The following is a 25,233-nucleotide window of genomic DNA, read 5'->3' on the forward strand; positions in this document are numbered from 1 at the left end:
CTCTGTAAACAGGCCGTAAACACATTTTAAATAATTGTACTGTACCGTCCTCGAGTAGAAAATTGCAGGTACGCTTCTTATAGCAGTTGACAATAAAGTTATCTATATAAATGAAGTGTGAAGTGGGACGCATCCTTCTAAGGACGTCATTCTGAAGCTTGTTAATCACTATAAATGGCTTACAACGAAATCCAAGAGATATAGCGCTGTCACAGCGCTATGTAGGAAGCACAAGCAGCCATTTGGATATACATTTCAAATGGTAACTGTATCACTAAGCGCAATTTTATGAAATTAGCATTCCTTAACTGCCAGAAGTGGGAATATTACCTTATGGTCAATAAAATCACGCTGAGTTTCTGGGCTACAAGTAGTTATAGTTTCAAAAAAGCACTTTTGTCCTTCCAGTCATAAACGTCGCTTCCACATCCACATACATACTCCGCAACCCACTATACCGTTCATGGCGGGTGATACCTCGTGCTAAAACGGTCTCTATGATTTCTTTTGCGTTTATTTGAAAATATTGTGAGATAATATACAGCCTTTATCTGATTACCTATGCATCCTGCATTATTGTTCTCATACATCTGAACAATTGTGATCTAAGCCAAAATATGACTGCAGCCACTGACAATGACAATTAATCCTAGTGCTACCTCTTCATTTTCCATAGTAAGTAAAAGGATTAAAATATGACATGCTTTTACTATCTATTCGTATATAAGTACCATGGAATGCCGCGTTTGAGCACACCGTATCGGAAAGTGTCTTTAAAAATCACACATTTAGACCGCCTCAGTCTCACCAAAATTATTTAACGCTAGGCTGATGTTTCTGTAGGATGTATTCGCAGCTAGCCTCACCCCTACTATAGCGTAATATGGGCAATGTCAGACACCCACAGACGCACTTACACAAAAACAGAAACAAGTACAAATATAAAACTAGAACGACTTACGTAAAACTACTTGAAAGATAAACTGTTCTCTAGATTCTTTTGAAAAATGTTGTAGTGTGTGCATGTATTGAGTATCCTGATCCAAAGTACATGGAAACCTCTACAGAATGCGGAATTGACCACTGAATGTCACAATACGCGAACCTAGCATAACAAGAGATGGAGTGTTTTGTGTTGTTAGCAAAGACGCAGTAACAGCAAATTAGAAAGTTCTGGAGAGCTCAGTGCCATCAACATGGACTACTCATTGCATGTGACCTGAGTAACAAATCCATCAGAACTATTTCAACCCTTCCATGGCTGCCCAAGTCAGCTTGACTGTGAAGTGGAAACGCAAAGGAATAACTACAACTAAACCAAGACCAGGCAGATGGAGAAGGATTGTCCAGCATTGCTGGGGGAGGCTCCTTCCGCTATTATTTGCGTGAGTTAAGCCATTACAGTGTTTGTAGCAATTTAAGTGGGATTAGCTTACAGAAATAAGGGGAGTGCCTTACTTGTGACTAGAATTTTCTGTCAAGAAGCTAATTTTCATGATCAGCCTGTAAAGACGGAATACTTGTTTCGTTCTACCTGAAACCAAACATATACGAGTAGAACGTGGGTGTAAGTTCAGTTACAAACGCCGCACCACACGTGTCTGTTAGTTGACACAACTGACCTGGCCGCAGCGATTATGCCAACGGGACAAAAAAAGTGTGGTGTCTTTCCTTTCTTTTTGAATCTACACTATTGATGGCAAATTGCTGGAAACAGTATCTGACGTAAAATATTTATGAGTAACTATTCAGAGAGACCTTCAGCGAATTGACTACATAAAACAAATAATAGGAAAAGCTGATGCCAGACATGTTCGGAGGAAGAATCTTACGGAAATGTAACATCTACGAAAGACGTGGCTTACAAGACGCTTGTTCTATCGATTCTTGGGTATTTTACATCAATCTGGGGTCCTTACCGGATAGGCCTGATCAAAGAGATTCAAAGAGAGAGAGAAAGAAGATCCAATGAAGACCGGCACATTTCGTCACGGGTTCGTTTAGTTGGCGTGAGAGCGCTACAGAGATGTTTAACGAGTTCCAGTGGCGTGTTGCATATTATTTTCTTCCACCAACATCTTGCGAGGTGACCACAATGAGAAAATTCAAGAAATCAGAGCTAATACAGAGGCAATCGTTCTACCCAAGTACCACTCGCGAGTGGAACAGGGAAGGAGGGATCAGTTTCTGGTACCCGAAGAATCCTCCATCAGACACCTTCAGGTGACTTGCAGAATACTGTTGTAAATGTCGAACCACAACACTCGAATGATCCATTAGAAATTGTGGTTTCAGTAAGCATTTATTGCCCGCATCTCGTGGTCGTGTGGTAGCGTTCTCGCTTCCCACGCCCGGGTTCCCGGGTTCGATTCCCGGCGGGGTCAGGGATTTTCTCTGCCTCGTGATGGCTGGGTGTTGTATGATGTCCTTAGGTTAGTTAGGTTTAACTAGTTCTAAGTTCTAGGGGACTTATGACCACAGCAGTTGAGTCCCATAGTGCTCAGAGCCATTTGAACCATTTTTTAAAGCATTTATTTACCATTGAAAGTTGGAAAGTGTTATCATTTCTAGTCTGCTCATCACTGATAACTTGTCTCTGGACGAATAAATGCGCTGGAATTAATAGAATTAATATGTTGTCAGAATTATCAGCGGAACGACCAGAATGTACTCGTAAACGTTGTCGGTTAAGGACCAGTTTCACTGAACTAAGATATCTACAGTACGTTAATACACGACCAGAAGTATGTAAATGCACCGATAAGAGGTCAAATCCGCCTTAAAGCGCACAGTGTATTGAATACAACTTAAAGTGACGGAGATATTTCACATGTTTCCTAGTTACAGCTCTGTCTGACGCAAAGCGCTACAGGTAAACAACACAAGGGATAAAAATAAAATCTTATGACTGATGACAGTGTATTACAAGAAAAACTATTACGTATTAATAAACTGCAGTCACGAACAGTCCACTACGAAACGTCCGTCAATACCGATGCAACAAAAGGCTTTCCAAGCAGGACACAGAAAATGATTTTCCTCCATTCAGAAAAGAACGACCGCTAATACATTCCATTTAAAAGATTGTTTCTATGGCAACTATATCATGTAGTGTCGAATTGACAGTAGTATTACAATACAAGCATTTTCTTTTGTATGACATGTGACGTACGGTTGCGTCCAAGTACTTTTTTCATCGTAGTGTACTAACTTAACTTTTGAAAAGGATTAGGAATGTCTACAGTATTTACTACCAGAAAAATTATATTTAATCGGGCAATATCTGGCGAAGCACATAAGGCCACAAAGAATAATTAACAAAGAACGGTTTTTGTACTTAAGGAACACTTCATCCTTAATGATTGTAATCCCGTGGATGTACACATATTGGGTTCCCATACAAACTATGGTAATTTTGATGATTTTGTTTGTTTGAATGGTTCTATCAGCTTAAGCGAGGAATAACAGTTGAATGACATATTTTTAAAAAAGGATTATTTAAGATTACGATACTTTTTACGTCAGAATAGCAAATGTCTATGAGAAAAAAATTATGTCTTTTGTAGATATGACAGAAAATAACACACTAAAAATACGTTGAATATATGGATTCTTGTGATACTGTGGTCGTTTCCATGGTGCACCGTCCGGAAGTTTTCGATGCTCTCCAACGAAATACCGGCAATGCCGCTGAGTCCAATTACGCGTCTCGTTTAGGCCTTACTAAAGTGTTTGGTTCCCAACGGTATGCATTTTGTCCGACTACTGCAGCTGTTAACATTCGCCATACACGGGGCTACAGTATGTTTGCAAGAACCGTTGCTTATAAGGTAACCCCATATTATGAGTGTCTGAAAATGAAATATGGGATGATGTTTGCCAATATGAGCAGAGGATGATACACAGTTATTTTCATTTAACAACTCCATTCAATGTATCTACAGTTGGTTGGCCTGTGTTATCGAAAATTAATTTTTTGAGTCATTAGTCATCTGACTTGTTTGATGCGGGCCACGACTGCCTGTCTTGTGCCAAGCTCTTTATTTCAGAGTAGCACTTCCACACAACCTCTTCAGTTATTTGTTGAATGTATTCCTACCTCAGCCTTCGCCTAGAGTTCTTACACTCTGCAGCTCCTTCTAGTACGACGAAAGTTATTCCCTGATGTCTTAACACTTGTCCTATCATCCGGTTCCATCTTCTTGCCAACGTTTTCAACATGTTTCCAACCTCCCTATTCTGAGCAGAATGTCCTCGTTTCTTATCTAGCAGCTTGCGAGAAACTCTTTTCCACTTCTGCTTGCATACCACTTGAAAAGGGTCCTGTAGATGAGATACTTGTTACGGTATACTAAAAGACGAGCAGCTGAAGCGGAATTTTTACACACTGCTTAGATTTATGCATGTTCGATGCACTAAACAACGATCGACCATACTTTGTCGACCCGCAGTGTGTCATCTCACACGAGAAATACCCACGATCGTAATAATGCAATCGGGCTGTTGGAGCCGTCCTATTTGAGAACTTCTTGATCTCCCCACGCCGCTCCCAGAGAGTGCTTTCCGGTGTCGGTGTGACACGTAGCGAGCTCTGCTGGAAGCGAGTTACCTCCGGCTGGGCTAATGAACGCCAGCGTGTTATTCGCTGAAGCGGAATACCGGCGGCACGTGGTCGGTTTGTCTCTCTCTCTCTCTCTCTCTCTCTCTCTCCCCCCGCACACAGACACATACACACTCCTAACAGCAGGGGTGAAGGGCGGCGGAGAGAAGAGTGTGGGGGGGGGGGGGGGGGGGGGGGGGAGCGGGCTAGGTGACGGAGCTGGGGTTTCCAGGGCCTGGCGCTTCGCCAAGGCCGGAAACTCGCAAACGGTTGCGCTCGCGTCTCGCTACTCGCTGTTCGCGGCCTTGGCGGTGCGGGCAGCATCCGGGTCCTCGCCGAAACGGCCGCAGCCTGCCAGAGACTCACTTCTGGAGCCGCTACTGCTACTACTTTATCGTCGCCACACTTATCAGGGACGGAGGCCACACAAAGATGTATTAGGCTGAACTATTAGCACACATTTTTGTGTCACCATTCAAACCGCTTTTCTTGCCGCTTGCCATGGATTCTGCTCCTTTGTCTCAGAGTAGCATTTGCAACCAACATCCCTTATTGTTCCAACTTCTATCTTTCTCTACAGCAGGGGCGTCCAGCCTTTCAGCTTACCTGTGTCACACTGGAAGGAGACGAGTGTTTTCGAGCAGCACATAATATACTTGGAACTACTAAAAAGTAACCGCTGAGCAAGAGAAAAAACCCTCCGTATTTTTCTGTGTTCTACTCACTTTTTATCACGAGTTCGTTTCGATGGTACGAAAACAAACGTGCGGTTTATCGCACAGCGTGATTTCGTAACCAAGACTCTATGGATGTAAAGATGGCAGATAGCCCTGACTAAACTAGTAATCCTGTGTACATACATGCAATCAACGCCATAAAAAATTCGTATCAGAAGTTTTCTTTACGTGAACTTTTATAAATTAACGCCTACAAAATTTGAAAGAATAGAATACAAAATAATTCCCGCTTTCATTTATTAATTCGAGTAGTCGTTACGAATGTGAAGTTTACACGAATTAAGCCTGATCTTATCCTTTTGTCACAACAGGTTGTGTTGGGTCATCTACCAGTTGCACAAGCGTATACGTGCGACACAGTGTTTACACCGTACATGTGGACAATAAATAAATCCCTCACAAAGACATGAAGGCGAGACTGTAATGAGAATACAACTTTCATTCGTAAGGCCTGGTATTAAGACTATCACTGACAATAGGAACAATTCATATAATTAAAACTTCACTTTAAAACTCCTGTTGATTGCGTTATCTTTAATTTAAATTACGCTAGTAATTTTTGGGTTAATTTTGCAACTAATTTTTGAAGCAAATACATGTTATCTGAAATATCAGTCAATTGTGTTGCACATAGTTCATTTACAAAATGTTGCATTAAAACATATTATAGGAACAATCCATGAGTTAGACGATAAAAATGGATATCCAAAAGGGCTCCACTTGTCGAAATGTTTAAGAAATGCTGCTATAAACCAATGGCCGTGACACGTTTGGAATAATTAAAGAAACAATTAATTATTTTCTTCGAAATACTTCACAAGACGAACCACTTTTGTTGGCTTTGGTTCAGTTTGTAACATTCAGTTTATTAATTAGCAGGTCATATAAATATATCAAACCTTTACCAGCTTCCACGATCTTACCTACTAATTTTGCATTACCCAACCCGAATTTTCTGAACATTTCCGTACACCAAAAGACACGATTCTGCTTTTAAGATTTGATCAAATTGTGGCGAGTCCATCGGACAGACCTATTTCACAGCCAAATACTAACACAAAATCTAATGAACAGAAGTTTTCGCTAAGCCGATACTCTACAATCATGTTCCATACAGAATCTGTTTTCTGAAGCTTTGTTTAGCTCGACCTTCGTGAAATTCATCGTTGATAGAAGCACAACAGTGACTAAATTGAGCAAACGAATTGAACTACACAAGATACAGAGAGGTTGTATCCAATAAAATTTGAAATTTGCTTTTGGATCAATCGATCGTTGGAAGGTAGCCTATGCACTGTGTAGAAACGTCACACATATACCGTCTGGAACAAGGTTTCTGTGGTGTCACCGCCAGACACCACGCTTGCTAGGTGGTAGCTTTTAAATCGGCCGCGGTTCATTAATATACGCCGGACCCGCGTGTCGCCACTGTCAGTGATAGCAGACCGAGCGCCACCTCACGGCAGGTCTAGAGAGACGTCCTGGCACTCGCCCCAGTTGTACAGCCGACGTTCATAGCAATGGTTCACTGACAAATACGCTCTCATTTGCCGAGACGATAGTTAGCATAGCCTTCAGCTACATTTGCTACGACCTAACAAGGCGCCGTATTCAATTGATAATTAATATTATGAAGCATGTACCGTAACGAGAGATGTTCTACAATTGTGGATTAAAGTTAAGTATTATATCAACTACGTACTTTATTTGCACTTCTCAAGATATTGTCCTGTTCCAGACCTCACGCCAGTCAGCGTGTAATTAAACGCGTGCATTTCGGCCTCCTCTAGAAAAACAGTGTTAGCTCTTCTGCCAACACTACAGTTTCACTGGCTGTTGTATGTCTTTTCTGTATCTTGTAGTTCAGTAGCATAGCAGACCCCCCACTCGTAACTTACAGTACTGAGAAGAGTTTGTTGTGGAGAGCCAAAGCGAAATCGTTTCTCCGTCAAAGTGATCAAGTCAGATGATATTCTAGCTTTCAAGAAATGGCGGCTCTGGTGCCAAGAAAAGGAATGTCAATCAGATGAGACTGCAGGAAGAGGTATTTCTAAGGAGTATAAAATTGATTTTCAGTTGTTCAAGTTGAAGCTTATTGAATATAAATCAGATATGGAATTGAATATTGTTACTTTTGAGTATCTTTTATCTCAAATGCTTAAATATTCCCCAGATTCTATCTACTGAGAAGGCAGGCATCACTGGTAGTTACCTAGTAATGATAAAAAAAACTTGCACAACATAATCCTGCAATATGCAGTGGGTTTTGTGTGACATTTTCCAAATGGCTCACAACATATACAGAAGAAGAGGACTCTGAATGAGAAGGAAAACTGCCCGTAATCACACGTTTCACATGTTTTTATGAAGGTTATTATTAGTGTAGCTCGCTCCCTAATTCTATCCTGGGGAGTAATATCTTAAAAGTTTCTTCTGGAAGGTTTATTGTTTCTTACATTACAATTTTTTAAATCCCTGTGATTGTGAAAGTCATGCTTTGCAAAACGGGCGTATTTATAAAGCACAATAATTTTCTGATATGTCACATATCGTCTTTGTTGCCCTTCCAGTACTGTGGTAAAAAATGATTGCAAACCTGCTTAAAGCTTCCATGTGCAAACTTTGTGTTTCAATCTAACTATGGAGTTTTTTGTATCTACTGAAAAGTTTCACTTTTGTTACATATGTCCTTTCTGCATCTTATAATTCACTTGTAAACAGTCTTTTTTGAAGGTGAATCAGTTGTTAAATGAAGCGACTCGAGAGAGTAGTTGGATTAGGTCTTTTTCTCATGTGAAATTTCTCTTTCTTTCACAACAGTGTTACTTTAAATGATCACTGTAAACAAACTAGTTGGCCAGTTTGCGAGCTGCCATGGTTTCAAAATCAACAAATGACAAATTTTAAAGCAATGGTATTGACACAATTCAATTGCGCTAACTACTGGCCCTTTATGAAAACTGGAAATGTGGTCCCCTTGTTTAGATCGTGTCTCTTGTGGTACATGAGATTTGTTATTCTATAACTTGGTGTTTCTTTGAGTAATTTTGGAAGTCTCATTTTGTCAGAATGCAGCTTCAAAAATTATTGACATCTAGTTTCTTATAGCTCCGAAGTCCGTTCTTTTTCCACTATGCTATAATAAAAAAAAGTTTAATTTGATCTATCTGACAGGAATTGAAACTAAAATAGCAGTTATATTCAAATCGTAAATGACCGTCGTCAGTGCAGAAGAAAAAGAGTTGCTCTCCAGCTGAGCAGGTGGTTTACATCATGTAAGTCAGCGCGAAATTCGTTCGGTAAAACTTCTGTGAAACGTTGCATCTGTCATTGTTTGAAGATTCTGTGTGTTTGCGAGCAGTTGCCAGTTTATCGTTCGGCATCCATGGAACACGTTTCGAATCAGGAATGTTACATCAGGTGGTTTGTGGCAGAGGCCAGAACACACAACGCGGACGCATGGGGTGTTGTAACGTGGCTTACGGACGGTGAAACACGTTACTGCTACAGCGGTTGTCCAAACAAGCAGTTCGCCCGTGATTTACTACATAAATGCTTAGAGTAATCAGGAACAGGTTCGACATTGATTAACGCCGGCTACCAGTTCAGCTCGCCCACCAGACTAAAAAAAAAAAAAGAGCTAGTGAACATAGAAAGTGGGACAAAATTGAGCGCGTAGCATCAATGAATTATTAGGTTAAAAACGAATGAATATGGAAGCTCGAAATATGTAACAAGAGCAATGGATTAGCGACCGAATTAAAGGGAATTTCGTGCACAAGAGAGAGAGAGAGAGAGAGAGAGAGAGAGAGAGAGAGAATCGATTTGTCAGCGAATGGCTCTCCGGGGCTGCAGCTGTGGTCCAATACTGAAATGCGAAAAGTTTCCTGCACTGAGGAACTTTGTTTTCCATTTAAAATAAACACATTTTGAGACTAAGGCTTTGAGATTATTTACATAAGAAAAAAATACAGTTGCGCTAGCTGCTGATTATAGGTACGGACTCATTTAAACCTGTGAAAGAGGTATTTGTTGACATCGAATATAAATCAAGTGTTACGAAGTCTTTCCTGGAGATATTTGCGTGCACTGTAACCTTATAAGGAAGTGAAACGTGACCAATAAGCTTATGAAACGTGGTACTGTAGAGGAACGCTACAAATTAGATGCGTAGCTAACGAAATTGATGAGGAGATACTGAATCTAATTGTGGAGTAAGAAAATTTATAGGACAACTTGACTAGAACAAAAGAAATCGGTTGATAGGACACACTCTCTTGGTGTTGGAGGGAAGTGTGTATGTATGTGTGTGTGTGGGGGGGGGGGGGGGGGGGGAGGGGGTAGAGCAAGACGCATGTACGAATAAAGTAAGCTGTTTCAAATGGAGGGAAAGCAGAAAGTTGGAAGGAGTATATAGAGGGTCTATACAGGGGCGATGTACTTGAGGACAATATTATGGAAATGGAAGAGGATATAGATGAAGATGAAATGGCAGATGATACTGCATGAAGAGTTTGATAGAGCTCTGAAAGACCTGAGTCGAAACAAGGCCCCGGGGGTAGGCAACATTCCATTAGAACTACTGACACACTTGGAAGAGCCAGTCCTGACAAAACTGCCATCTGGTGAGCAAGATGTATAAGACGGGCGAAATTGCCTCAGACTTCAAGAAGAATATAATAATTCCAATCCCAAAGAAAGCAGGTATTGACAGACGTGAAAATTACCGAACTATCAGTTTAATAAGTCACAGCTGCAAAATACTAACGCGAATTCTTCACAGACGAATGGAAAAACTGGTAGAAGCCGACCTCGGAGAAGATCAGTTTGGATTCCGTAGAAATGTTGGAACACGTGAGGCAATACTGACCCTACGACTTATCTTAGAAGAAAGATTAAAAAAAGGCAAACCTACGTTTCTAGAATTTGTAGACTTAGAGAAAACTTTTGACAATGGTGACTGGAATACTCTCTTTCAAATTCTGAAGGTGGCAGGGGTAAAATACAGGGAGCGAAAGGCTATTTACAATTTGTACAGAAACCAGATGGCAGTTATAAGAGTCGAGGGACATGAAACGGGAAGCAGTGGTTGAGAAGGGAGTGAGACAGGGTTGTAGCCTCTCCCCGATGTTATTCAATCTGTATACTGAGCAAGCAATAAACTAAACAAAAGAAAAATTCGGAGTAGGTATTAAAATCCATGGAGAAGAAATAAAAACTTTGAGGTTCGCCGATGACATTGTAATTCTGTCAGAGACAGCAAAGGACTTGGAAGAGCAGTTGAACGGAATGGACAGTGTCTTGAAAGGAGGGTATAAGATGAACATCAACAAAAGCAAAACGAGGATAATGGAATGTAGTCGAATTAAGTCGGGTGATGCTGAGGGAATTAGATTAGGAAATGAGAGGCTTAAAGTAGTAAATGAGTTTTGCTATTTGGGAAGCAAAATAATTGCAGATGGTCGAAGTAGAGAAGATATAAAATGTAGACTGGCAATGGCAAGGAAAGCGTTTCTGAAGAAGAGAAATTTGTTAACATCGAGTATAGATTTAAGTGTCAGGAAGTCGTTTCTGAAAGTATTTGTATGGAGTGTAGCCATGTATGGAAGTGAAACATGGACGATAAATAGTTTAAACAAGAAGAGAATAGAAGCTTTCGAAATGCGGTGCTACAGAAGAATGCTGAAGATTAGATGGGTAGATTACATAACTAATGAGGAGGTATTGAATAGAATTGGGGAGAAGAGGAGTTTGTGGCACAACTTGACTAGAAAAAGGGATCGGTTGGTAGCACATGTTCTGAGGCATCAAGGGATCACCAATTTAGTACTGGAGGGCAGCGTGGAGGGTAAAAATGGTAGAGGGAGACCAAGAGATGAATACACTAAGCAGATTCGGAAGGATGTTTGCTGGAGTAGGTACTGGGAGATGAAGAAGCTTGCAGAGGATAGAGTAGCATGGAGAGCTGCATCAAACCAGTCTCAGACCGCAACAACAACAACATTTCAATTGGATGTAGGACCCAGTAGTTCCTCTGAAATGAAGAGGCTTCCACAGAAAAGCCTGGCGCAGAGATCTATGTCAGAGCAACCTTCGGACTGAGAAAAACAACACTAGTACTTAAAACATAAAATTGGTCTCAGGATTGGTCTTGATGTATGACAAGTGTTTAGCGATGAGCATATTCTGCTGAAAATTAAAAACATTTATTAGAGCAATAGTGGTGAAGCTGTGATTAAGTAAAACTTACATTCTTTGGCGTGGTACGCGCTTAACTTGGCGAATAAATCTTTCCCCAGAATTTGGAAGCAGTGAAAAGGATCGAGACGTGGCTTGAGTCGCGTCTTGAAACATTACTGGATGCCGTAAGTACACTTTCCGCGAGTAGCCGAGAGCCGGGTCCGAATTTAGGTCAAGAAAACAATTGTCAATCATATCCAATATTCTGGAACTAACGATGACTGTGGTAATTATGGTAAGTCTGTGGGGCTCCAAATTAGAAGTGAAGATGTCGCAGTTACAGTGCATTACATCCAAGGAGGAATTTATATCTTCATCTACATGATCACCGTGCAATTCACAATTAACTGCCTGGCAGACGGTTCATCGAATCACCTTCAAGCTATTTCTCTAGCGTTCAGCTCTCGAACAGCACGCGCCAAAAATGAACATTTAAATCCTACCGTGCGACCTCTGATTTCCCTTATTTTAAGAGTTTTATTTCCTCCCTACGTACGTGGACGCCCACAAAATATTTTCACAGTCTGAGGAGAAAGTTGGTGATTGAAATTTCATGAGAATATCCCACCGCAACGAAAAACGCCTTTGTTGTAACGATTGCCTTCAGTCATCCTATTAGATGCAGATCCCACACCGCATAGCAATTCTCAAGCTTGCTCAGGATGACGGGCGGTTTTAGTTCAACGTCTGTGCAAGCCCTCTTTGTCTAGAGTTGTTTCCTGACGTTGTCGGGGTGGAGACAAGAGATCCATAAAAACTCTAAACGTTTATACAGATTCGTTTAACAATCCAGGTCGCAATATTTTAACAGTAATTGATTACTAGTTTCAATTGAGCAATTAGCCTTCCTCGTATATGAGGAGTACAGAAAATTGCACATAAATAGAAAATATTATAAAACACATTAACAAATTTAGAAAGAGGTAATTGTAGACATATCATACCAATTAATAAAAGAAGTGCAGTGTGTAATCACAAGATAGCGTACAGAAACATTGTCATCAATATAACATATGCCTGTGTACGTGACTGACCACAGGAGAAGTTTTCTACGTTACAAACCGATGAAACGTTGTGGAAGAAATACCTAAAGAACGTAAATAAACTAAGTAATGCCAAACGTGACATAATGGGTCATTACATCAGTGTAAGTTTAGGAAGACAAACCTTTCTTACCCAGGCACGTAAGAAAGTCATACATACTACACAGTGACACTGTACCTCTTATAGTAATATGTGTTACGTAGCCAGTACATAGCAGTGGACAGCAGTGATGTGTGAGCAGACTGGTTGACATTATGCGCTCGGCCTCACAGGAGAACTACATGCGGGTAGGTGGCACTGTGGTGAACATTCTCAGGTAAAGCATATACGCTTATAATACCAGTATTAAGCGAAATTAAGCGGTAATATATGGTAACAACAGATGAAAGCTAGGAAGCAGATAACTTCTGAAATGAAACATTGCACAAACGTCAGGGCAGTAATATTCATAATGTATGGACACCAAGATGCCAGCAGAGAGCATATAAGCACATGCACGTAATAGAGAGCGCTCACATACTCGCACCATCTAATGTTTAAAAATGTTAAGAAGCAACGGTGTACAATAGCTCTTAACTGTATAACATAATGGAACAGTTCAGCGACAATGTAGGTACTTTCGCATAGTTGCGGCTTGCCGTGATTCACGTTATAAATGAAATGGAATTAAATGCGCTTATATCACTGTGACGTTTATCAAAATTATTAAAATAATTTTTACCCTGTTGTGTGGTTGGAAAAATGAATTAAAATGTGCATCATCATTTGAAAAATATCTTCTTCTGGGCTTCTAAACTGAGGAAGTGTTGTTGTGAACTCGTTAAGCGAGTGGTTAACAGACTGAGGTGATAACAAGGCAGGCGTCACATTAGACAGGGAGGTTTCATTTCTCCAAACCTATTCTGAGCAGTCCTAGAGCAAGTACCAGGCCCTAAACTGCATAAATGAAGCACGAACACGTGTTAATGGGACACATCTGAAACATCGTCGTTTAGCTGATGACATTGTACTGTTTGCCTTCAGTACAAACAAAAGTAAAAAACGAATGGAAGGACGTAATAGAACAAGTTCAAAAATAGTCCTAAAATCAATTGTGACAAGATTAAAATAATATATAATCAGCACGTTGAAAGGGAAACAGTACGAATTAACAATGAAGTTAAAGAACCAGTTTATGAGTTCTTGTGTTTGGGACAGTTGAAGGTAACGATTGGAATAAAGCGAAAAGAGAGAAACGAATAGTACGAATTTACCATAAAGTTATAGAACCACTTCATGAGATTTTGTGCTCGCGGCAGTTGAAGGCAATGACTGGATGAACATGAAGAGAGACAAAATAATAGTAGGATTTAACATTGAATAAGATTCTGAGATTTTGTGTTTGGGGCAGTTGCAGACAGCGACTGCACGAACACGAAAAGACAGAAGAGAAACGAGAGCGTACGGATCCCCTGGGGTGGTTTTTGTTAACTAATGAGGGTTTTCCAAACTAATCTGAATACTTACACTCAATGCACAGCAGCACTTTAGTGTTATGGCAGCGACACATGGACTTTTAACGCGAAGACCTTCCAACAGCTCGGGGTGCTCGTAGAATAATGGACAAACACCTGTGGGAGTCAGTGAGAGGAACATGAAAACATACAGGTGGACAGAGGTACAGACGTATAGTGAAAATGACGTGGGCAGAGGTCAGACACCTAGTTAGGTGATATGGACCAGGGAAATTAATTTCTGTATTTCTGGAGATGAGAAAATAACGATACAACGACCTAGTAGAAGTTGGCAGATGACATTACTAAACTTCCAGATACAACCTGGATTTATGTGGCTGAAGACCGTAACCCAAGTCTAGAGGAGACCTTTGTCTATCAGCGAAAGTTAAATGGAAGTTAACGATGATGACCATCTTCATTTACCAAGGGCTGTGGTACACTAGATGCATAAAGTCTGCACGCGTAGACTGATGCAAAATACAGGTGCTGACTATCCAAAGGACGAATTGCCGGTAAGATGTACTACTTTTATTCTCTTAATATAAAGCCATGAACCAAAACATTATGACCACCTTTGGGATGCACTACAGAAGCTATTCTGAGTGGCATATGTTTTCAAGCCGTTGAAGGCTTCACGGACTTTTCTTGCAGAAGATGTCAACCCAAAGGACACGCAGTCCGCGTAGATTAGGGGCAGATGGTTGATGCGTGTAGGTTTGCGCCCGATAGCAGCCCAGTTGTGTACCATCGTGTTCTGACAATACGAATTTGGTGACCAAGGCATGTACGTGATTCCACTCTCGACATATTCAATTACTGTAATACGATTCTGACCTTGTGAGATCGACAGTTATTCTGACGGAAAGTATCATAGCCGTCTGTGAAGACATCGAGCATAATGGATACAGGTGGTCTGTAATAATTTTCACATAGTCCACAGCTGTCAGGGTGCCTTCAATTACTAGCACTTGTCTCACGGAAGCATAGCATAACACTATTCCCCAGCGGCGTCCTTGGCGTGGTACATACTATGAGCAGACTTTCGCGTCGATGACGGCTTATCCGGACGTGGCCACCGACGTGGTGTAACATGAAACGTAATTCGTCCGACCGGGTGATACGTTTAGATTGACCCATGACCACTCCACAGTAATCACATTGTCGTTGCGTCAACATGGGAACGCGCAGAGTTCGTCTGCTGTGGAGCGCCATGTTTAACAATGTGTGCTGATGGGTGTGCTCTGAAACACTTGCGTCATCACTTGCATTGCAGTCTGTCGTCAGATCTCCCACAGAGCACCTCATGTCCTGCTTTGCAGAGCGGGCAAGTATCCGACCTCCGCCGGCCGCGGTGGTCTCGCGGTTCTAAGCGCTCAGTCCGGAAACGTGCGACTGCTACGGTCGCAGGTTCGAATCCTGCCTCGGGCATGGATGTGTGTGATGTCCTTAGGTTAGTTAGATTTAAGTAATTCTAAGTTCTAGGGGACTGATAACCACAGCAGTTGAGTCCCATAGTGCTCAGAGCCTATCCGACCTCCAAGTTCTGTGACGAGGCGTGGAGGTCCAACGCCTTGTCGCCTATTAGTGGTTTCACGACAGGAATGCGCGGACAGTCGATAAGAACAGCCGTTTCCGAACTGCATCTTCTCAGGCACCGAGCCACAAAAATCTGCTGTTTGTCTAAGTCACTTATGTCAGTGGATTTTCCCATTTGCGGCTCGTATCGTCGCTAGAATTATTTCCAATTCGTCTCCATCCAACTTTTGTAATTTCCTTACTGGGTCACTTGCCCGCAACGACACAGGACGCCCTTCAATTTCGCGACAGTTAGTGACCATAATGTCTCGGCCGTGACTGTAGACAAATAAGATTAACTTGTATTACGATTGAAATCGCAAATTACAATAGTGGTTCCTTATCAGCTGTCAGATGTTCGAGAATAAATGAAAATGTATGCCAGACCGCGACTCTAACCCGGTTTTCCCTCTCGTCGCGAGAGGTCACGTTAAGCATTCCGTCTATCCGAGCATGCTTCCAAGAGCGGTGCAAACCTCCATTCTAAGAAAATGAAACACCTACAGCCGTCCTTATGATGTAATCTATTGTGTGGCTACCAGTTTCGTCGCTTTAGTGCACCATTGTTGATGCTGAAAGGGTTAACATCATACGTATACACGATGTATGTGGCCAGCACAGCTGGTTTATGCAGACAACCTGTAACTGTGATATCGTCTCTCCAGCTCAGTTCGCAGTTGATGGTTGGAGAGACGACATCACAGTTACTGGTAGTCTGCGTAAACTTGGCCACTGATGCATCGTGTATACGGATGATGTTAGCCCTTTCAGCATCAGCTATGGCCTGAAGATGGTGCTCTGAAGCGCTGAAACTGGTAGCCACACAGTAGATGATATCATAAGGACGGCTCTAGGTGTTCCATTTTCTTACAATAGTGAACACCCTTATTCCCCTAGACCTACAGTCACAGGGATGGACATAAAGCTTCCATTGGTCCTGGTGTCTACTTTATCTCCTCTCTCTTACGTCTGCACTATGCTGAGTGATTCCGCACAGGGTGAGACAATGTTTTCTCTCGACATTTCCTTGCTACAGCTTGAAATACTGCCGTGCAGTGTCTGAGACACACGGTCCGGCACAAATTTTCATTTATTCTGAAACATTCTACAGCTGATTCGGAACCGTAATCGCTATTTGCGAGCTCGTTCTTAATTGAATGCGGCTGTTGATCGCTAACAATGAAAACGCTTTTTTTTAAACATAACCAGAATGTAACAATTATTTAACCTAACCATTCTTTAGTGCGATAGAGGAACGTGCGACAACAATTGGCTCAAAACTAAGATAAATATTTTATCCTCAAAACTGTAAGGTAACGAGACACAAATGAAGCCGTCGCGTCTGTCAAATACTTGGAAGTAGCTATACACTGAAACCGACAGGGACGCGTATCCAATAGTGTAAATTGTGATAGCTCTCAATTTGATGGTAAGATACTGAGAATTAACGGAAATCGCAGACTTACAACTTCTATAGATACTTCTAATGTCCATTCTGTGATATCGTAGCGATGTTAGCGACGGTTTCAGATTGTACTAATTAAAAAGGATTAAACTAAGAACAATAGGGATGTCCACGATTTTTCCAACTTAACTGCCAACATCACAGAAATGTGTCAAAGAAGTTTACTGACGGCCGAAAATTAGACTTGTTAGCTCGTTTATTACTGGACTCATCAGTTATCATCGAAGATTCCAGTAATGCCATCGGATCATTTACACGCAGCTCTGAAAAGTTTTGAACTGTATATGAGTTAGGGTATTTACGCAGCCGTCTCGTACGTAATTTTTCCAGTACCTTTTTAGCTACTGTAATGAGAGAAATTGCATTTTGTAACAGAGAATAACGTATGTTATGCTAGCTATGTTGTCACAACTGACAGGCGATATTCTGAAATGTTTCTAATACAGCCACACTCTCTTTTTCTGTTGGATAACATATCGTTTTTCATGTAAACATTTACCGCCTAAAGTCGCATCATGGGATAAATGATTAAGGCGAATGAAGTTTGGCGAATGTAATCACGTGTTTAATACTGAGATAATTGTCATGCTTCTTAAATATCTCACCGGCCGGGGTGGCCGAGCGGTTCTAGGCGCTTCATTCTGGAACCGCGCTACTGCTATGATCGCACGTTCGAATCCTGCCTTGGGCATGGATGTGTGTGTGTGATGTCCATAGGTTAGTTTGGTTTAAGCAGTTCTAAGTTCTAGGGGACTGATGACCTCAGATGTTCAGTCCCATAGTGCTCAGAGCTATTTGAACATTCTCTTAAATATTTCGTGGTAATACATAGGAAACTTGTCACTAAGGAAACCAACGTTTTAAACATTGAGTGAATGGTTCCAAGACGACTGTGTGACCTGTGTCTTTGCAGATCCTCATAGAAAAAAGTTATTTTTACTTTCTGACGTTAATGAAGGAAACATCCAACTGCCATATTTCTGTGTCACCTTTTACAAGAAGATACGCTACAATCTTAGAACTCGACGATTTTCTTTCTTTTCTTCTTGTGCTACAGGAGTTTTTCACGGCTCATTACTTTTGCAGTTCCTCTAAAACTGGTCATTGCATATCAGTTACCGAAATTCTCTTAATTCTCTTTGGCTCTCCACAATTATACGACTCCTGATGTTAATCTTATTTCACAAATAAGCATCCGTCCACATGCAACGGTTTGAACTCATTCCATCGCTCGCGCGTTAAATGTAACTAAATTTACTGCATGGACAGCAAGCATCTGCTATATTTTCTTGGAGTTTCCAAGGCAGGCTTCAAACCGCGTCGCTCTTTATCGTCAGAACATCCGGCTGCGGCTGACGATGAGGCTGGCAGAGCCGCTGTCGCCTATTACTCCCCTATAGCGCAAGGGCAGTAATAAAGGGTAAGGGTGTAAGGAGAAGGGCATTTCATATGAATGGGATGCGGGGGGAAACGAGCATAATGGATCGCTTGGACGAGGCACCTTCTCTCCGCGACTGCGCAGTCGGCCTACTCTGAGCGCAGATCCGCTAATGGGGTTGCCGAGCTGTCAGGGGCGACACGCCGAGTCCCACCCAACCGCCTCTGTAGCTCGGCCAGCAAACGTTGATTGACCACATCTCCACATAATTCCTAAGTGCTAAAGAATATTTTAACTGCGTATGCACACAGACAAACCAACTTGTGTACCGTTTTACATTAAGAAATAAGCAGATGGTACATATTGATTTTCTTAACAGTCACCATGTTTGGCTAAGCATTTCTTCCATGTGTAAAACAATCTGTCGGAAATGGCATTAAAAAAATCCGGCTGCAGTTCTAGCACACACTTACTAATAACCTCCTGAGCATCGGCGTCAGTTTTCAAGTGGCCTCCTGCCAGGTGAAAGGATGAGTCTTTTTGTGTCAGATCCTTGCTGTGTGAAGGGTTTTACGTTAGATTCGACTATAAATCATGGACTAGAGTACGGTCAACAGAGGCCGTCTACTCGTACTGTAGGTGGTGCCGTTACGAGGTAAAAGTAGCTGGTGTAATATCAGTTTGACGTTTTCTTCTCTTTTTAAATTTTTACTTTTAATTTTTCGTTTGTAGACTCGGTTGGCTGTAGAAACTCTGTACATATACGGATATACAAGTATGTCACAATTTAAGAAAAACACTGTGGAACAGACATACGAAAGAAAGTTACGTCTACTGTTAGATGGTTACATGTGAAGCTCAAGCTCAGTTTGGAAAAGACAGAGGGAAGAAAATTTTGCCGGCCGTGGTGGCCGTGCGGTTCTAGGCGCTGCAGTCCGGAACCGTGGGACTGCTACGGTCGCAGGTTCGAATCCTGCCTCGGGCATGGATGTGTGTGATGTCCTTAGGTTAGTTAGGTTTAAGTAGTTCTAAGTTCTAGGGGACTGATGACCTAAGATGTTATGTCCTATAGTGCTCAGAGCCATTTTTTTGAAGAAAATTTGCTGCGTCCTTTTCGTAGGAAGCATACCGGTCATTGTCTTAGCTGATTTATGGAAGCAACGATAAAAAAAATAAACCTTTTCGGGTGAACGGGGAATTGGAACCCCGTAATTCCGGAAGCTAGTATAGTGTCTCAACTAACATGACGTCTAACTCGTTATAAACAATTGAATGTTTGAAATATTTTTACCAAGTATTCGAGCCACTTGTACTGATATTGGAAACTAATACTGATTGTTTTTGAGTAAGGGGTTAATTTTTGTAACATTGTTTTATAAATGACAGTGGACAGTAATTAGCCAAGTGAACTCGCATTCGTATTTGGATAGCAAATCTGTGAGATTATCATCTTCAGAATAGGAAGTAAATCAGCATTCTTCACGTAAAACAGTAATTGCTTATTAAATGACAATTTTAATCCTGTATAATTCTGTGAAATAATTTAAAACAAAGAATGGGAAAATGAAAAATTATTTTTGTTAGTTTGTTACCCGTTACAACTTTATAGTTCAGCTGAACAGTATATGGAAATTTACGTAGTATGCAGTTCTGATTTGGAAAATGTTTGAAACACAGTTTCTATAGTTTAAACAGTACTTTTTATCTAGTGATAGGGAAAAAATAATAATAAACAATGGTGCTGTGGTATCGTTGTTAATATCATTAATTAACATGTTCAGAACTCCTTTACTTACCATCGACGAAAACTTCGCTTTCGGTTCACATAACACCCTATTTTTTGCATCACAGTTTCGCAATGCGTGATCTCCACCACTGTCGTCCCGGTATAACCTACGCCTTATTTCGCCTATGCATCACGAACAATTTTCCCTTCACAGAATTTATTGTTAAACATACATTCGACTTCTTCAGATACTGTAACAAAGTTCCTGATACAGTCTTTTATGTTTAACAACTGCTCACTCAGAGCATTGCGCGAGACCGCACTGGATCCACTGTCGCAGCGGCTTCCTCTAAGCGTTGTTTCAGGAGATTCTCTTTAATAACACCACCCTTCGCAAAACTGATCTGCTTTACGCATCAAGACTAATAGACTGGTACCAGGTACACTGAAAGCATAGACTGCTTGAACCTTTAGTGATTCTATACTCCCTTCCTTACGGTATTTCTGATAAATTTCGCGGACAAAAGTTGTACTTAGCATAATCTGAAAAATCTGGAGATGAGAAACAAATATCGTGTTTAGAGGAAATAGAATGAGTAAGACCTGTAATTATTGTTAACGACAATAAAAACAATACACTTGTGGAAAACAATATTTTTAATATCCCCCCTAACACCTAGAATTTCTCAATTTTTTTTTCTGTCGTGGTTATTTAGCGTGCTATCACTCTTGAAGGAAATAAGGTTTGTCAATCAGTTTTCGCACGCCGTCTCTCGGTGGTCTGAGAGTAAAACTCCCCGCTTTGCTCATATTTGTGACATACCCGCGACAAAAAGGGAAAAAAAGTAACGAAGCCTGAATCTCAGCTTTGAATCTTCCCTATTTCGTCTGTTAATCTTTCATACTCGACCCTGTTCGAACCCCTCCACCGCTTAAATTTTGAATAATAATCAGTATTGGCGGCCGTAAGCTTTATGCATAAGAAGTCACCCTCGTTCTTCCAACAGCTTTGTCGAGAGGGTGGAGGAGAGGATAGAGGTTCAGGCCACTCTCTTGTCCCTGGGGCGGGAAACTACCCATAAAGGCGGAAGAATCAGCAATGATCAATGGCATGAGGGTGCAGCATTTAAGACACATAATGTGTATCAACGGGACATAGTCTATAAATGAGAAAGTGTCATGATGACCTTTACATTGGCAAAAGATTCCGGAATAGTCCCCCATTCGGAACTCCGGGAGCGGATTTCCAAGTGGGAGGTGACCATGAGAAAAAGACTGAATAAAGAACGAAAGGATAACGTTCTACGAGTCGGGGCATGAAATGTCAAAAGGTTAAACGTTGTAGGGAGGTTACAAAATCTACAAATGGAAATGCGAAGGCTCGTTCTAGATATAATGGGGCCAGTGAGTGAAATGGAACCAACACAAGGATTTCTTGTCAGATGAGGATATGGTAATATCAACTACAGCAGAAAATGGTATAATGGGAGTAGGATTCATTATGAATAGAAAGGTAGGGCAGAGTGTGTGTTGCTGTGAACAGTTCAGTTCGTTCTCCTCAGAATCGACATTTGACCAACACCGACAACGATAGTATAGGTACATTTGCCGACGGCGCAGCAGAAAGTGAAGAGACAGATAAAGTACATGATGATATTGGACGGATATTGCAGTGCGTAAAGGGAGATGAAAATCTAATAGCCATGGAGGACTGGAATGTGATTGTGGCGGAAGGTGTTAAGGAGAGGGCTACGAGAGAATATGGGCTCGGCAGTAGGAATGAGAGAGGAGAAAGACTGATTGAGCTGTAATAAATGTCAGCTGATAATAGCCAATACTCTGTTCTAGAATCGCAAGAGGAGGAGGTATATTTGGAAAAGGCCAGAAGATACGGGAAGGTTTCAGTTAGATTACATCACGGTCAGACAGAGAGTCCGAAATCAGATACTGGATTGTAAAGTGTACGCAGGAGCAAATATAGACTTAGATCACAGTGTAGTAGTGATGAAGAGTAGGTTGAAGTTTGCGATATTACTCAGAAAGAATCAATAGGCAAAGATGTCGGATTTGGAAGTACTAAGGAAAGAAGAGATACGCTTGAAGTTCTCTAAGGGTATAGATACTGCAATAACTAAAGTTGAACAGGAATGGACATCTCTGAAAAGGGAAATCACAGAAGCTGGAGAAAAAACAGATGTACAAACAAGATACCCGCGAAGGAACCATGGGTAACAGAAAGAATACTCCAGTTTGTCGATGAAAGAAGGAAGTACAAAATTGTTCAGGGAAATTCAGGAATACAGAAACACAAATCGCATAGGAATGAAATTAAGAGAAAGTACAGGGAAGTTAAGACGAAATAGCTGCATGAAAAATGTGAAGAAATCGAAAAAGTAATGATTGTCGGAAGCACTGACTCTGCATGTAGGAAAGTCAAAATAACCTTCGGTGAAATTAAAAGCGAGGGGGTAACATCAAGAGTGCAACGGAAATTCTACTGTTAAATGCAGAGGAGAGAGCGGGTAGATGGAAAGAGTACAGTGAAAGCCTCTAGATGGGAATAACTTGTCTGAAGACGTAAACAGAAGAAGAAAGTGGAGTCGATAAGAAAAACATGCGGGATCCAGTATTAGAATCAGAACTTCAAATAGCTTTGGAAGACTTAAGATCAAATACGGCAGAAGAGATAGATAACATTCCATCGGAATTTCTAAAATCATTCGGGGGGGGGGGGGGGGGGGAGAAGTGGCAACAAAACGAATATTCACTTTGGTGTGTAAAATGTCTGGCGATATACCATCCGACTTTTGGAAAAATATGATCCTCAAAATTTCAAAGACTGCATGAGCTGAAAAGTTGCGAGAATTGTATCGCAATCAGCTTAACACCTCATGCATCCAAGTTGCTGACAAGAATGATATATACAGAAGAATGGGAAACAAAAGTTGACTGTGTGTTAGGTGACGATCAGTTTGGCCAAGAAACGGTAAAGAAACCAGAGAGGCAGTTCTGACGTTGCGGTTAATAATAGTATCGAGACAAAAAGAATCGAGGCACGTCCACAGGATTTGTCGACCTGGAGAAAGTGATCGACAGTGTCAAATGGTGCAAAACGTTCGAAACTCTGAGCAAATTAGATGTAAGCTATTGGGAGAGACGGGTAATATACAACATGCACAAAAGCCAAGAGGGAATAATAAGAGTGGAAGACCAAGGGTGTAAGACAGGGATGCATCGAAGAAGCAATGATGGAAATAAAAGAAAGGTTCACGAGTGGGATTAAAATTCAAGGTGAAACGATGTCAGTGATACGAATGGCCGATGACATTGCTATCCTCAGTGAAAGTGAAGAAGGATTGTATGATCTGCTGAATGAAATGAACATTGTAATGAGTACAGAACATGGATTGAGAATAAATCGAAGAAAGACGAAGGTAATGATAAGTAGCAGAAACTTAACGTCAGAACTTATGGTCACGATGTAGGTGCACTTAAGGGGTTCTACTACCTAGGAAGCAAAATAACCAATGACGGACGGAGCAAGGAGTACATCAAAAAAGCAAAGTAGCTATGGCAAAAACGGCGTTATTGGCCAAGAGAATTCTACTAGTATCAAACAAAGGACTTAAATTTAGAACGAAATTTCTGAGAACGTACGTTTGGAGCACGACATTGTAATGCAGTGCTATATGGACTGTGGGAAAATCGGAACAGAAGGGAATCGAAGCGTTTGAGAAGTGGTGGTGCTTCAGACGAATGTTGAAAACTAGGATGAACGATAAGGTAAGGAGTGAGGAGGTTCTGCGCAGAATCGGAGAGGAAAGAAATAAGTGGAAAACACTGTCAAGAAGAAGGTACAGGATGTTAGGACATCTGATAAGACATCAGAGAATATCAAATGAAGACATAAAGTATGAAAATGAGTCCGTGATCATATTTTTCGCACTTTATTTTACAGGTTCGTCTTGATCACACGAACTTTTACACTTCACTATTACCGGTTTCGGCTACTGCCATCTTCAGATCATAAAATAAAATAAAAATAAATAGAGTACCAACGTCAAACTAAATATGTAGTTACATAGTAAGTGTACTTAGTATGTACCTACATGTTCAGTTTGACTTTAGAGTATATCAGAATATTTTGTGATCTGAAGATGGCAGTAGCCGAAACCGGTAATAGTGATGTGTAAAAGTTTGTGTGATCAAGACGAACTTTTATAAAATAAAGCATAAGAGAATAACTTCCATGGTTCTAGAGGGAACTGTAGGGGATAAAAACTTAAAGGAAAACAGAGACTGGAATAAAAAAAAAAAAAAAAACATTGTCCGATAATATATTTTTCTCGGATGCCACTACCAAGATAATTTTAATAAAATACAAAAGCAGTTCCACCCTGAATGAAAGTGGAAACAGTTCTGTATTCGACTCTTCCAGTAAGACTCAGTGATGCATATACGAGTATATACTTTTCTGGTCACATCTGTACAGACAAAACTGTATATTCGATTGTGACTGAACGCCGATAATATGGGCTCAATATCGTATTTTTTCGATAGTTTAGGTGCAGTACGTTTACTCTTACCAAGGATGAGCCGCCACTCATTGCTCCAAACGCTGCTCGTTTGCTAATCATTCTGCACTTTGAAACTAAATAGTAGTGATAACTAGTGACCGGATTATATACGTCATAAAAACGTTAAAATATGCATGAAAAAAGCTTAAAAATATATGAAAAGTGTCGAAATATACAAGATCAAATAATTTAAAAAAACATGGTAGTTACTGCGTGCAGTATATCTCAAAGTCGAACCTGTGCATATCAGTTACCAGGAAGGGCGCCGTCCACGCGAAAAATCGGTACATTTATAATGTTGATGTTTCTGAATACTTTCTGGTAGAAGGTTAGGAAGGGGCCTTTCTGGGATTATTTTCTAAAAATTTGCAAAATGGGGACGCATACCATGTTTA

Source organism: Schistocerca serialis, chromosome 6 (genome assembly GCF_023864345.2).
Source record: "Schistocerca serialis cubense isolate TAMUIC-IGC-003099 chromosome 6, iqSchSeri2.2, whole genome shotgun sequence".
Classification (NCBI taxonomy): domain Eukaryota; kingdom Metazoa; phylum Arthropoda; class Insecta; order Orthoptera; family Acrididae; genus Schistocerca; species Schistocerca serialis.